Below are 14,621 nucleotides of genomic sequence, written 5' to 3'. Positions count from 1 at the left end.
TAATACCTTCCACAGAGCATCTCTATCAACTCTTATCATATGCCTTCTCCAGATCCATAAATGCTACATACAAATCCATTTGCTTTTCTAAGTATTTCTCATATACATTCTTCAAAACAAACACCTGATCCACACATCCTCAACCACTTTGGAAACCACACTGCTCTTCCCCAATCTGATGCTCTGTACATGCCTTCACCCTCTCAATCAATACCCTCCCATATAATTTCCCAGGAATACTCAACAAACTTATACCTCTGTCTCTGTAATTTGAGCACTCACTTTTATCCCCTTTGTCTTTGTACAGTGGCACTATGCAAGCATTCTGCCAATCCTCAGGAACCTCACCATGAGTCATACATACATTAAATAACCTTACCAATCAGTCAACAATACAGTCACCCCCTTTTTTAATAAATTCCACTGCAATACCATCCAAACCTTGCCAGCTTTCATCTTCCACCAAGCTTTTACTAACTCCTCTCTGTTTACCAAATCATTCTCCCTAACCCTCTCACTTTGCACACCACCTCGACCAAAACACCCTATATCTACCACTCTATCATCAAACACATTCAACAAACCTTCAAAATACTCACTGCATCTCCTTTTCACATCACCACTACTTTTTATCACCTCTCCATTTGCCCCCTTCACTGATGTTCCCATTTGTTCCTGTGTCTTACGCACTTTATTTACCTCCTTCCAAAACATCTTTTTATTCTCCCTAAAATTTAATGATACTCTCTCACCCCAATTCTCATTTGCCCTCTTTTTCACCTCTTGCACTTTTCTCTTGACCCTCTGCCTCTTTCTTTTATACGTCTCCCAGTCATTTGCATTATTTCCCTGCAAAAATCGTCCAAATGCCTCCCTCTTCTCTTTCACTGATAATCTTACTTCATCCCACCACTCTACCCTTTCTAATCTGCCCACCTCCCATGCTTCTCATGCCACAAGCATCTTTTGCGCAAGCCATCACTGCTTCCCTAAATACATCCCATTCCAACCCCCACCCCCTTACGTCCTTTGTTCTCAACCTTTTTCCATTCTGTACTTAGTCTCTCCTGGTACTTCCTCACACAAGTCTCCTTCCCAAGCTCACTTACTTTCACCACTCTTTTCACCCCAACATTCTCTCTTCTTTTCTGAAAACCTCTACAAATCTTCACTGCCTCCACAAGATAATGGTCAGACATTCCTCTAGTTGCACCTCTCAGCACATTAAAATCCAAAAGTCTCTCACGCGTCTATCAATTAACACATAATCCAATAACGCTCTCTGGTCATCTCTTCTACTTACATATATATACTTATGTATATATCTCTTTTTAAATCAGGTATTCCCAATCACCAGTCCTTTTTCAGCACATAAATCTACACGCTCTTCCCCATTTCCATTTATAACACTGAACACCCCATGTACACCAATTTTTCCCTCAACTGCCACATTACTCACCTTTGCATTCAAATCCCCTATCACTATAACCCAGTCTCGTGTATCAAAACTACTAACACACTCACTCAGCTTCTCCCAAAACACTTGCCTCTCATGATCTTTCTTCTCATGCCCAGGTACATGTGCACCAATAATCACATTAATGTGCTGAGAGGTGCAAATGGAGGGATGTCTGATCATTATCTTGTGGAGGCGAAGGTGAAGATTTGTAGAGGTTTTCTGAAAAGAAGAAAGAATGTTGGGGTGAAGAAAGTTGTGAGAGTAAGTGAGCTTGGGAAGCAGACGTGTGAGGAAGTAAAAGGAGAGACTGAATACAGAATGGAAAAAGATGAAAACAAATGACATAACGGGAGTGGGGGAGGAATGGGATGTTTTAGGGAAGCAGTGATGGCTTGTGCAAAAGATGCTTGTGGCATGAGAAGCGAGGGAAGTAGGCAGATTAGCAAGGGTAGTGAGTGGTGGGATGAAGCAAGATTATCAGTGAAAGAGAAGAGAGAGGCATTTGGATGATTTTTGCAGGGAAATAATGCAAATGACAGAGATGTATAAAAGAAAGAGGCAGGAGGTCAAGAGTAAGGTGCAAGAGGTGAAAAAGCGGGCAAATGAGAGTTGGGGTGAGAGAGTATCATTAAATTTTGGGGAGGATAAAAAGATGTTGTGGAAGGTGGTAAATAAAGTGCGTAAGACAAGGGAACAAATGGGAACATCAGTGAAGGGGGCAAATGATGAGGTGATAAGTAGTGGTGATGTGAGAAGGAGATGGAATGAGTATTCTGAAGGTTTGTTGAATGTGTTTGATAATAGAGTGGCAGATATAGGGTGTTTTGGTTGAGGTGGTGTGCAAAGTGAAAGGGTTAGGGAGAATGATTTGGTAAACAGAGAAGAGGTAGTAAAAGCTTTGCGGAAGATGAAAGCCACCAAACCAAGGCAGCAGGTTTGGATGGTATTGCAGTGGAATTTATTAAAAAAAGGGAGTAACTGTATTGTTGACTGGTTGGTAAGGTTATTTAATGTATGTTTGACTCATAGTGAGGTGCCTGAGGATTGGCAGAATGCTTGCATAGTGCCATTGTACAAAGGCAAAGGGGATAAAAGTGAGTGCTCAGATTACCGATGTATAAGTTCGTTGAATATTCCTAGGAAATTATATGGGAGGGTATTGATTGAGAGGGTGAAGGCATGTACAGAGCATCAGATTGGGGAAGAGCAGTGTGGTTTGAGAAGTGGTAGAGGATGTGTGGATCAGGTGTTTGCTTTGAATAATGTATGTGAGAAATACTTAGAAAAGCAAATGGATTTGTATGTAGCATTTATGGATCTGGAGAAGGCAGCGAGGTAGTGCCAGGAAACAGATGAAGAGCAATCCATCCACTCGTACACATATATATACATAAATGCCCATATACATACATATCAACATATACACAAATACAGATGTATACACATATGCATACACAGATATATACATATAGACACACACTCATATTCATACTTGCTTGCCTTCAATCCATTCCCAGTACCACTCCACCCCACAGGAAATAGCATCTCTACTTCCTGCTTCAGAAAGGTGGCACCAGAAAAACAAACAGAAAGGGCCACATTTGTTCACACTGTCTCTAGCTATCATGTGCAATGCACCAAAACCACAGCTCTCTATCCACATCCACGCCCCCAGACCTTTCTATGGTTTGTTTACCCTAGATGTTTCACAAGCGTTGCCTCAATCCATTGACAGCACATCGACCCCAGTATACCACATCGATCCAATTCACTCTATTCCTTGCATGCCTCTCGCCCTCCTGTATGTTCAGGCCCTGATTGCTCAAAATCTTTTTCACCCAATCCTTCCACTACCAATTTGGTCTCCTTCTTGTTCCCTCCATCACTGACACATATCCTCTTTGTCAACCTTTCCTCACTCATTCTCTTCATATATCCAAACAATTTCAACACACCCTCTTCTACTCTCAACTACATTCTTTTTATTATCACTCATCTCTTACCCTTTCATTACTTACTCTATCAAACCAACTCACACCACATATCGTCCTCAAACATTTCATTTCCAACATATCCACCCTCCTCCATACAACCCTATCTATAGCCCATGCCTCATAACCATATAATATTGTTGTAACTACCATTCCTTCAAACATACCCATTTTTGCCCCCTAAGATAATGTTCTCTCCTTCCACACACATTCATCGCTCACAGAACCTCCTCTAAATAAAGGGATGATGGACTCCTTTAGCTCCTTTAGAGAAAAGTTCTTTGATAAGATTGTACTCCTGATATATTTTGCAATGGTAACTTTTCACTTATGGCATTTTTACAATAAAGCAGAGTTGTCATATTTCTCTCTCTCTCTCTCTCTCTCTCTCCCCCCCCCTCTCTCTCTCTCTCTCTCTCTCTCTCTCTCTCTCTCTCTCTCTCTCTCTCTCTCTTTACACACAATTGCTTCAGAAACAGACGAAGAATCCACTTTCTAGCTGTCACATATGGTGCACCTAAACCTGAACTCAGCATTCATAGTCAAGTCCTATAGACTGTTCCATGATTTAGCCTGACTGTTTTATGTGTCTAGGTCTAGCTCATTAACAGTACATAACCCCCTACATAACACAACGATCAGACTCATTCTACTCCATGCACACATCACCCTCCTGAGTGTTCAGGCCCATTATCCAAAGCCTCTTTTTCTCCATCCTGCCCAGGATCCTCTTCCATTGGGCTCCTACAGGGAATCAAGAAGCCAGTAACATTCACTGGGTAGGACCACAGGTTAAGCAGTGTAATAATGTGTCTTACTTGGGTGAATGCAAGGCGACTAAGGATAAAGTTTGACATCTTCACTATGGAAGGTGTTTTTTTATATCAAAGGTCTTGTAATATATTCAGTTGGTGTTTGTAATGTTGAAGAGATGGTTGATGCCCAAAACAGGCATAAAACAACTAACAAATGCATGGGAATGAAATTTTTGATAGCCGTATGTCTGTGTTGGGATGGTGGTTATTTTAGTGCTTGATGAATCTTTAAAGAGTGAAGTGATTTTATCTCTGCCATGTTTATTGGCAGGGGGGTTGGTCCATAAAGTATAGGCTGCTGAAAAGCAAAGCATAGGTAAGCTATTTATTTGTAATTGGGGGTTGGTAGGTGGTTATGAAGTTGTTTGAGAGGGAGGGGGTCTCTGGAGTTTGTCAACAGAGCCATATCACTTGCAAACAGCAAATGATTCACCTCCCATACCCTGAGCATAATGTACAACAAACCTGGAGAAGCTACTTTCGGTTTGGAGAATGTGAATAGAAATAGAAAAGGTGCAGCAGACACATGGTATGAGACAGATTCATTTGTATGCAAACTTGGATGGGGAGGACCTAGACTTTTTTTTAAGGTTCCTAAGAAGGGATGTGACAGTGGAGGGAACTGTGTGTAGTGAAATGAGATATTAGTGGAAGGGATGTATTATGAAGCATGTTGAAGGAGAAGTTAGTATCTGTTAAAAAAAAGATCACTATTTGTGAAGTTATAGTAGTGCTCACAGTGTTGTAGGGACAAATCTTTGGCTTACATGCAAAACAAAGGAAGCAGTTGCATGAGGTGGAAATAAGATGAGGATGATTTGTGGTATCATGTGGGATGTGTAATGAATGACTGGCAGGGAAATGTGTGGTAGTCCATGGTCTGATATTTCAAGAAGAGTGAGCAAAGAAAAGGTGAGAGGATCTATAAGAAGTTGAGGGAGCAAAGGGAAGTACTAGACCACCCTAAGGGAGGGAAAGATAGTGTGACAGAGACTTTGGGGTATCTTAGTCTGATCATTCAAGAGGGCAAGATGCATGCATTGGATTGACTTGGCTTATATAGGGGTTGGAACGGGGCATGTAAAGTGGTTAGATATACTATGGAGTGCTATGGGATTTAACTGTAGATGATATTAATAAAAGAAGTCATTATTCATTTGTTCCTGATGTTACCTTATTAGGGCAGAAGGCAAGCCTGACAGACCTTTCAGTGGTTTCCCTAAGTGCTGTACATGGCTTGGTTAAGTCCAGTGACACTACATTGCTCCAGTATGCTCTATCCCATGCAAACTCCAAGCCCTCCTGCATGCTCCCACCCACTTTACTTGCCTTCTACTACACACAGTAAATACAGAAGTAGAGTTCTTTCTCCCCCTACCCCATGTGCTAGTATTTCACGTGACAGATGATGGACATGAGCAGAAGCGGCCTTTCTTCATCTGTTCCTAGCACTGCCTTGCTAACACATGAAATGATCAAATATGAAAAAATGTTGTAGTGTTATATTTGTTGGGAGCTGGGGGACCTGTGAGTAGAGGCTACTGAAGAGTGAGACAGGAGTAAGCATTTATTTCTATTTAAGGAAGGGGTCTAGTGCTGTTGCATAGAACTTAGTGCTGAGCATGTTGAGGAGGGACTGTATTAGGATCTTTTCGTGTCATTCTGAGTGTTGAGTGCTTCTGGTTGCTAGGCAGCTAGCGATTGTTCTGCATGCTGTGTGGTTTCGAAGGTGCATTAGTTTTTGAGAGGGTGAAATACCACCAGGTAGGTGAGGCACAGTCTAAAGTGGAGCAGATGACCAGTTTGTATAGGATACTGCATTTTTTTTTTTTTTTTTGTCCAAATATAATGTATTAGCATTCTTTAGGCATTTACTTTGGATGATGATTTTGGGGTGGGGAATGAATGTCATATATGATACCTAGAATGGTTGGCATTTTGCTCAGTGAGAGACTGTCCATTCAGGGAGACTGGAGGGTGTGAGCTGGATTTGTTAATATAGTGACTGAAGACTTCCATGAAGGCAGATATTTTGTTCTTGATGAGCCATTGTTCCAATTGTGTAAATGTAGAGCTGCATATCTGATGTTGCTACTGTGATGTCAGGTTGTGATGATTGTCAGATCTGGATATGAAAAGACCTCCAAGTTGAGGTTTGCCTCAGGTAATGCGAGGTTGTGTAGGAGATTGAAGAGAGTTGAGGAAAGAACTGCTTCTCGGGATTATTCTGCTGCAGAGTTTCACAGTGCTTTAGTAACGTCCTTGTAACTGGCATGGCAGCTGGCCAACCACTTTTTGTTATTGTTGGAGAGGGTGGTGTCCCATATTTCTTGTGTGAGGATGTATCAGGGGACTATCAAATGGTTTGCAGATGTCTATAGCCACTAGTACAGTGGAGGAGGAATGTGGATGTGTTGTATGTGAACTCAGAGCTTGAAGTGTTGGTAGAGCATTTGGGTTTCACACACAGTTTGGATACTGAGGATATAAGAAATATAGGGCAGTAGAAAGAGGGTGGAGTCAGTGGTTTGGGGGGTATTGGTATTATGTAGGCAATGCTCCAGATGTTAGGGATTATGTTGTGTAGCCAGAAGCTTAAGATACATCTGCAAGTGCTTGGATTGCAAGTAGGCCCTCATTGCATTATATATATATATATATATATATATATATATATATATATATATATATATATATATATATATATATATATATATACATCTGCAAGTGCTTGGATTGCAAATAGGCCCTCATTACATATATATATATATATATATATATATATATATATATATATATATATATATATATATATATATATATATATATATCTTTTTCTTTCTTTTAAACTATTCGCCATTTCCCGCGTTAGCAAGGTAGCGTTAAGAACAGAGGACTGGGCCTTTTTTGGAATATCCTCACCTGGCCCCACTCTGTTCCTTCTTTTGGAAAATTAAAAAAAACGAGAGGGGAGGAATTCCAGCCCCCCACTCCCTCCCCTTTTAGTCGCCTTCTACGACACGCAGGGAATACGTGGGAAGTATTCTTAATCCCCTATCCCCAGGGATATATATATATATATATATATATATATATATATATATATATATATATATATATATATATATATATATATATATTTTTTTTTTTTTTTTCCTTTGTCGCTGTCTCCCGTGTTTGCGAGGTAGTGCAAGGAAACAGACGAAAGAAATGGCCCAACCCACCCCCATAAACATGTATATACATACGTCCACACACGCAAATATACATACCTACACAGCTTTCCATGGTTTACCCCAGACACTTCACATGCCCTGATTCAATCCACTGACAGCACGTCAACCCCGGTATACCACATCGATCCAATTCACTCTATTCCTTGCCCTCCTTTCACCCTCCTGCATGTTCAGGCCCCGATCACACAAAATCCTTTTCACTCCATCTTTCCACCTCCAATTTGGTCTCCCTCTTCTCCTCGTTCCCTCCACCTCCGACACATATATCCTCTTGGTCAATCTTTCCTCACTCATTCTCTCCATGTGCCCAAACCATTTCAAAACACCCTCTTCTGCTCTCTCAACCACGCTCTTTTTATTTCCACACATCTCTCTTACCCTTACGTTACTTACTCGATCAAACCACCTCACACCACACATTGTCCTCAAACATCTCATTTCCAGCACATCCATCCTCCTGCGCACAACTCTATCCATAGCCCACGCCTCGCAACCATACAACATTGTTGGAACCACTATTCCTTCAAACATACCCATTTTTGCTTTCCGAGATAATGTTCTCGACTTCCACACATTTTTCAAGGCTCCCAGAATTTTCGCCCCCTCCCCCACCCTATGATCCACTTCCGCTTCCATGGTTCCATCCGCTGACAGATCCACTCCCAGATATCTAAAACACTTTCACTTTCTCCAGTTTTTCTCCATTCAAACTCACCTCCCAATTGACTTGACCCTCAACCCTACTGTACCTAATAACCTTGCTCTTATTCACATTTACTCTTAACTTTCTTCTTCACACACTTTACCAAACTCAGTCAGCAGCTTCTGCAGTTTCTCACATGAATCAGCCACCAGCGCTGTATCATCAGTGAACAACAACTGACTCACTTCCCAAGCTCTCTCATCCCCAACAGACTTCATACTTGCCCCTCTTTCCAAGACTCTTGCATTCACCTCCCTAACAACCCCATCCATAAACAAATTAAACAACCATGGAGACATCACACACCCCTGCCGCAAACCTACATTCACTGAGAACGAATCACTTTCCTCTCTTCCTACACGTACACATGCCTTACATCCTCGATAAAAACTTTTCACTGCTTCTAACAACTTGCCTCCCACACCATATATTCTTAATACCTTCCACAGAGCATCTCTATCAACTCTATCATATGCCTTCTCCAGATCCATAAATGCTACATACAAATCCATTTGCTTTTCTAAGTATTTCTCACATACATTCTTCAAAGCAAACACCTGATCCACACATCCTCTACCACTTCTGAAACCACACTGCTCTTCCCCAATATATATATATATATATATATATATATATATATATATATATATATATATATATATATATATATATATATATATATATTATATATATATACATATATAATGTATATATATATATATATATATATATATATATTTTTTTTTTTTTTTTTTTTTTTTTGCTTTGTCGCTGTCTCCCGCGTTTGTGAGGTAGCGCAAGGAAACAGACGAAAGAAATGGCCCAACCCACCCCCATACACATGCCTTGATTCAATCCACTGAGAGCACGTCAACCCTGGTATACCACATCGCTCCAATTCACTCTATTCTTTGCCCTCCTTTCACCCTCCTGCATGTTCAGGCCCCGATCACACAAAATCTTTTTCACTCCATCTTTCCACCTCCAATTTGGTCTCCCTCTTCTCCTCGTTCCCTCCACCTCCGACACATATATCCTCTTGGTCAATCTTTCCTCACTCATTCTCTCCATGTGACCAAACCAATTCAAAACACCCTCTTCTGCTCTCTCAACCACGCTCTTTTTATTTCCACACATCTCTCTTACCCTTACGTTACCTACTCGATCAAACCACCTCACACCACATTGTCCTCAAACATCTCATTTCCAGCACATCCATCCTCCTGCGCACAACTCTATCCATAGTCCACGCCTCGCAACCATACAACATTGTTGGAACCACTATTCCTTCAAACATACCCATTTTTGCTTTCCGAGATAATGTTCTCGACTTCCACACATTCTTCAAGGCCCCCAGAATTTTCGCCCCCTCCCCCACCCTATGATCCACTTCCGCTTCCATGGTTCCATCCGCTGCCAGATCCACTCCCAGATATCTAAAACACTTCACTTCCTCCAGTTTTTCTCCATTCAAACTCACCTCCCAATTGACTTGACCCTCAACCCTACTGTACCTAATAACCTTGCTCTTATTCACATTTACTCTTAACTTTCTTCTTCCACACACTTTACCAAACTCAGTCACCAGCTTCTGCAGTTTCTCACATGAATCAGCCACCAGCGCTGTATCATCAGCGAACAACAACTGACTCACTTCCCAAGCTCTCTCATCCCCAACAGACTTCATACTTGCCCCTCTTTCCAAAACTCTTGCATTTACCTCCCTAACAACCCCATCCATAAACAAATTAAACAACCATGGAGACATCACACACCCCTGCCGCAAACCTACATTCACTGAGAACCAATCACTTTCCTCTCTTCCTACACGTACACATGCCTTACATCCTCGATAAACACTTTTCACTGCTTCCAACAACTTTCCTCCCACACCATATATTCTTAATACCTTCCACAGAGCATCTCTATCAACTCTATCATATGCCTTCTCCAGATCCATAAATGCTACATACAAATCCATTCGCTTTTCTAAGTATTTCTCACATACATTCTTCAAAGCAAACACCTGATCCACACATCCTCTACCACTTCTGAAACCACACTGCTCTTCCCCAATCTGATGCTCTGTACATGCCTTCACCCTCTCAATCAATACCCTCCCATATAATTTACCAGGAATACTCAACAGACTTATACCTCTGTAATTTGAGCACTCACTCTTATCCCCTTTGCCTTTGTACAATGGCACTATGCACGCATTCCGCCAATCCTCAGGCACCTCACCATGAGTCATACATACATTAAATAACCTTACCAACCAGTCAACAATACAGTCACCCCCTTTTTTGATAAATTCCACTGCAATACCATCCAAACCTGCTGCCTTGCCGGCTTTCATATATATATATATATATATGAAAAAAAAAAAATATATATTTATTTATTTTATTTATTATACTTTGTCGCTGTCTCCCGCGTTTGCGAGGTAGCGCAAGGAAACAGACGAAAGAAATGGCCCCCCCCCCATACACATGTATATACATACGTCCACACACGCAAATATACATACCTCCACAGCTTTCCATGGTTTACCCCAGACGCTTCACATGCCTTGATTCAATCCACTGACAGCACGTCAACCCCGGTATACCACATCGCTCCAATTCACTCTATTCCTTACCCTCCTTTCACCCTCCTGCATGTTCAGGCCCCGATCACACAAAATCTTTTTCACTCCATCTTTCCACCTCCAATTTGGTCTCCCTCTTCTCCTCGTTCCCTCCACCTCCGACACATATATCCTCTTGGTCAATCTTTCCTCACTCATTCTCTCCATGTGCCCAAACCACTTCAAAACACCCTCTTCTGCTCTCTCAACCACGCTCTTTTTATTTCCACACATCTCTCTTACCCTTACGTTACTCACTCGATCAAACCACCTCACACCACACATTGTCCTCAAACATCTCATTTCCAGCACATCCATCCTCCTGCGCACAACTCTATCCATAGCCCACGCCTCGCAACCATACAACATTGTTGGAACCACTATTCCTTCAAACATACCCATTTTTGCTTTCCGAGATAATGTTCTCGACTTCCACACATTCTTCAAGGCCCCCAGAAATTTTCGCCCCCTCCCCCACCCTATGATCCACTTCCGCTTCCATGGTTCCATCCGCTGCCAGATCCACTCCCAGACATCTAAAACACTTCACTTCCTCCAGTTTTTCTCCATTCAAACTCACCTCCCAATTGACTTGACCCTCAACCCTACTGTACCTAATAACCTTGCTCTTATTCACACCCACTCTCAACTTTCTTCTTCCACACACTACCAAACTCAGTCACCAGCTTCTGCAGTTTCTCACATGAATCAGCCACCAGCGCTGTATCATCAGCGAACAACAACTGACCCACTTCCCAAGCTCTCTCATCCCCAACAGACTTCATACTTGCCCCTCTTTCCAAAACTCTTGCATTTACCTCCCTAACAACCCCATCCATAAACAAATTAAACAACCATGGAGACATCACACACCCCTGCCGCAAACCTACATTCACTGAGAACCAATCACTTTCCTCTCTTCCTACATGTACACATGCCTTACATCCTCGATAAAAACTTTTCACTGCTTCTAACAACTTTCCTCCCACACCATATATTCTTAATACCTTCCACAGAGCATCTCTATCAACTCTATCATATGCCTTCTCCAGATCCATAAATGCTACATACAAATCCATTTGCTTTTCTAAGTATTTCTCACATACATTCTTCAAAGCAAACACCTGATCTACACATCCTCTACCACTTCTGAAACCACACTGCTCTTCCCCAATCTGATGCTCTGTACATGCCTTCACCCTCTCAATCAATACCCTCCCATATAATTTACCAGGAATACTCAACAAACTTATACCTCTGTAATTTGAGCACTCACTCTTATCCCCTTTGCCTTTGTACAATGGCACTATGCACGCATTCCGCCAATCCTCAGGCACCTCACCATGAGTCATACATACATTAAATAACCTTACCAACCAGTCAACAATACAGTCACCCCCTTTTTTAATAAATTCCACTGCAATACCATCCAAACCTGCTGCCTGTGTCAAGGAGTTATAGTTAGGAATAGACAAAGAAATGGCCTCATTCACTCAAATCTACTCTCTGGTTGTCATATATAATCCACCAAAACTAGGGCCTTGTATCCACAATCAAGATCCACATATCTTTCGGTGGTTTTCCCAACCACTTCAAATGCCCTCTCTAAGTCATCACCTTCAGTGTACACCAGCATCTTTCTCTCCATTCTTCCAACTTCCTCCTTGGTTTTACCCAGCTCTCTTTATCTGTGATATACATACTAGTGATATACATGTTAGTCATCCTTTCCTCTTCCTATACATATGTCCAAACTATTTTAGCATGCCCTTCTCAGCTATCTCATATATACTTGTTTTGCTACTGCAGCTCCCTTTTACCTTACGTCCAAGTTCTTTGTGTGTCAAAAGAGGTGACTAAAAGGGATGGGTGGATGGGTTGGTGGGTGTGTGTGTGTGTGTGTGTGTGTGGGAGGGTGCCAGACAAAAAAGAAAAAAAAACTATTTCAATTTCTAAAAGTTGGATTGGAATAAAAGGACCAAGCAAGGAGTGCTCATCCTCCTTGAAGGCTTAGGCTGCAGTGTTTGAATGTATGTGGATGTAACTAAGATGAGAAGTAAGGAGAGATTAGGAAAGGATCTTAGATGCTCTGGCTCTGAGTGAAACAAAGCTCAAAGGTAAAAGAGAAGAATGTTTTGGGAATATCCTGAGGGTCAAGTCAGGGGATGGTGTGAAGGCAAATGATGTGGAAATGTCAGCCTTCGTGAATAAATTTGCCATTTTTTGTTCTGTGAATAATGACATGCCATTTGTGTACAAACTAAAAGTGTTTAATGCTGCACTGTTATCATTGTTGTATAGTGTGAGACCTGGTTTACCTTGAATCCTTAGCAAGTAAGTAGTCATTATAACCAATAAGTAAAATGCCTTCTAGGGGTAAGGAAAAGCACTTGTACTAATTTATGTTTGATTGAGTCTGGAATACCACCAGTTCAATTCCTTATGTTTAAAAAGAGAACCTTATTCTTAGAAGAAAAGTTATGGTCATACGATATGGAAGAACCATTTATTTATGTATACAACCTGTGTTTTTTGATAAAAAAAAAAAAAGGGGTGACTGTATTGTTGACTGGTTGGTAAGGTTATTTTATGTATGTATGATTCATGGTGAGGTGCCTGAGGATTGGCGGAATGCTTGCATAGTGCCATTGTACAAAGGCAAAGGGGATAAGAGTGAGTGCTCAAATTACAGAGGTATAAGTCTGTTGAGTATTCTTGGTAAATTATATGGAAGGGTATTGATTGAGAGGGTGAAGGCGTGTACAGAGCATCAGATTGGGGAAGAGCAGTGTGGTTTCAGAAGTGGTAGAGGATGTGTGGATCAGGTGTTTGCTTTGAAGAATGTATGTGAGAAATACTTAGAAAAACAAATGGATTTGTATGTAGCATTTATGGATCTGGAGAAGGCATATGATAGAGTTGATAGAGATGCTCTGTGGAAGGTTTTAAGAATATATGGTGTGGGAGGCAAGTTGTTAGAAGCAGTGAAAAGTTTTTATGGAGGATGTAAGTCATGTGTACGTGTAGGAAGAGAGGAAAGTGATTGGTTCTCAGTGAATGTAGGTTTGCGGCAGGGGTGTGTGATGTCTCCATGGTTGTTTAATTTGTTTATGGATGGGGCTGTTAGGGAGGTGAATGCAAGAGTTTTGGAAAGAGGGGCAAGTATGCAGTCTGTTGTGGATGAGAGAGCTTGGGAAGTGAGTCAGTTATTGTTCGCTGATGATACAGCGCTGGTGGCTGATTCATGTAAGAAAGTGCAGAAGCTGGTGACTGAGTTTGGTAAAGTGTGTGAAAGAAGAAAGTTAAGAGTAAATGTGAATAAGAGCAAGGTTATTAGGTACAGTAGGGTTGAGGGTCAAGTCAACTGGGAGGTAAGTTTGAATGGAGAAAGGCTGGAGGAGGTAAAGTGTTTTAGATATCTGGGAGTGGATCTGGCAGCGGATGGAACCATGGAAGCGGAAGTGAATCATAGGGTGGGGGAGGGAGTGAAAATTCTGGGAGCCTTGAAGAATGTTTGGAAGTCGAGAACATTATCTCGGAAAGCAAAAATGGGTATGTTTGAAGGAATAGTGGTTCCAACAATGTTGTATAGTTGCGAGGCATGGGCTATGGATAGAGTTGTGCGCAGGAGGATGGATGTGCTGGAAATGAAATGTTTGAGGACAATATGTGGTGTGAGGTGGTTTGATCGAGTAAATAATGTAAGGGTGAGAGAGATGTGTGGATGTAAGGGTGAGAGAGATGTGTGGAAATAAAAAGAGTGTGGTTTAGAGAGCAGAAGAGGGTGT

At 41.5% G+C, this 14,621-nt stretch overlaps 1 long non-coding RNA gene across 2 annotated transcripts in view; it reads left to right on the top strand.

The window, feature by feature from the left end:
• The first annotated feature begins 2,571 nt into the window (after positions 1 to 2,571).
• LOC139757896 (uncharacterized) overlaps positions 2,572 to 14,621 on the top strand; it is a 175,941-nt gene continuing 163,891 nt past the window's right edge. Inside the window, exon 1 of one of the 2 annotated variants that reach the window (XR_011714746.1) lies at positions 2,572 to 5,177. This is a non-coding gene — a long non-coding RNA (uncharacterized lncRNA). The remainder of the gene's footprint in view (positions 5,178 to 14,621) is intronic. The other variant, XR_011714740.1, reaches the window with a different exon arrangement.

This window comes from Panulirus ornatus, chromosome 1 (assembly GCF_036320965.1).
Source record: "Panulirus ornatus isolate Po-2019 chromosome 1, ASM3632096v1, whole genome shotgun sequence".
Taxonomy (NCBI): Eukaryota; Metazoa; Arthropoda; class Malacostraca; order Decapoda; family Palinuridae; genus Panulirus; species Panulirus ornatus.
The sequence above is the reverse complement of the archived record's forward strand: the minus strand, read 5'-3'. Positions and strand labels throughout refer to the sequence as shown.